The sequence below is a fragment of the Triticum aestivum genome, chromosome 3A (genome assembly GCF_018294505.1).
Source record: "Triticum aestivum cultivar Chinese Spring chromosome 3A, IWGSC CS RefSeq v2.1, whole genome shotgun sequence".
Classification (NCBI taxonomy): Eukaryota; Viridiplantae; Streptophyta; class Magnoliopsida; order Poales; family Poaceae; genus Triticum; species Triticum aestivum.
The window spans coordinates 247,122,078-247,123,607 of record NC_057800.1 but is presented as its reverse complement, the minus strand read 5'-3'; the positions used below and the strand labels follow the sequence as shown (position 1 = coordinate 247,123,607).

At 40.8% G+C, this 1,530-nt stretch overlaps 1 long non-coding RNA gene across 5 annotated transcripts in view; it reads right to left on the bottom strand.

Moving 5' to 3' along the window:
* The window catches only part of LOC123061117 (uncharacterized), a 16,673-nt gene extending 15,468 nt beyond the window's left edge, over positions 1-1,205 (bottom strand). For 4 of the 5 annotated variants that reach the window (XR_006428488.1, XR_006428491.1, XR_006428492.1 and 1 more), the window contains exon 1: positions 1,075-1,201. This is a non-coding gene — a long non-coding RNA (uncharacterized lncRNA). Of the gene's footprint in view, positions 1-1,074 lie in introns of all 5 variants that reach the window. The other variant, XR_006428490.1, reaches the window with a different exon arrangement.
* Positions 1,206-1,530: the final 325 nt, after the last annotated feature.

The window sequence follows — 1,530 nt, the reverse complement described above, 5'->3', positions numbered from 1 at the left end:
CTTGTGATGCTTGCGATGAGGCTGTGATGCTAGTGATGATGCTTGTGATGCCAGTGATGATGCTTGTGATGCTAGTGATGAGGTTCTGATGCCAGTGATGATGCTTGTGATGCTTGCGATGAGGATGTGATGCTAGTGATGAGGTTGTGATGCCAGTGATGATGCTTGTGATGAGGTTGTGATGCTTGTCATGGTTGTAGTAATCCATATTTAAGCATGTTGGAGTATGCTGTTTGTGTGGAGTATGTTGAAGTATGTCTAACTCCACTTGTATGTGTAACTCCCTTTAAATTTTTACTCCAAGTATTTTTACTCCATATATTTTTACTCCATGTATTTTTTATTCCATATATTTTTACTCCATACTCCATTTGTATGTGTATATTTCTACTACTCCATTTGTATGATCACTCTCTGATACTCCATAATCCATAATAATCCCAAGAGAAGAGAAGAGAAGCAAAGAGAAGAGAGCAAGAGTAGAGAAGAGAAGAGTAAGAGAAGAGAAGAGAATTCTTTGCACTGCTCCTCTTCCTACTCCAAGAACTACTCCTACTCCTAACAGAAATTAATTAATTAACATGGGTAGTTCTAAGGTGCAGAGTAGTTCTAAGAACTATTCCTACTCCTAAATTTAATTTACTGAAGAGAAGAGAAGTGAGTAGAGGAGAAGTGAAGAACACTAAATTACTCAAGCCTTGCTAAACAGCAAATCCTATACTCTAGCGCATAAAGTTCCTACAGAGCAAGCAATTGGCTTTCTTCCAATTAGCTTGATACTCCACAGATTAGGTTGCAGCAAAAATGCACTACAGAGCAAACTATTACTCCAAACAAGCACCATTGATCAGCATCCTACTCATGAAAACAAGCACTATTTGCACTTACAAATTCGGTGTGAATTACTGTACAGTAACACTGATCATGGGAGTACACAAGGTTTCAGTTAATTTAAGTGTAATTTATTTTCAATTACTGGTCAGTGCAATTGAGAGTTTATTTACTGTCATTATTTAAGTTGCGAGACAAACTATGTGTGCATCCAAAAGAATTCGGCTATGAGTATCCGCTTACTAAGATTCAGTGCATCCTTTTCCTGAAGTTCAGCCAAGTGTTCTTTTTCCTATGTCCACTATGCTTACCAATTTTTTGGTCACCCCCCTCCCCTTCTTGATTTGATGAATCAGATGTCTCCAAGTCTGAACATGGGAAGCCAAGCGGTTAACAATCACAAGGAAACGATGAACAAGACACAAGCAACTGCAAAGATGTTGAAGAAGAGCGTATGGATTTGATCTTCTTGCCTTGGTCTGTGGAGGAGACTGTCCGGGGTGTGGAGTCGTCCACATGTACCGGGGTGAATCGCGAGGAAGCTGAAAGAAATCTTCAGTAAGAACACACGACGATACGATACAGAGGAGAGAGGACAAGAAAGAAGACCAGGTTGGTTGGGCATGAGAATCCAGAAGACTGACCGTCGGGGCCCTGCAGGAAGCGGCCAGTGAAGACGACGAGGACAAGGACGGACAC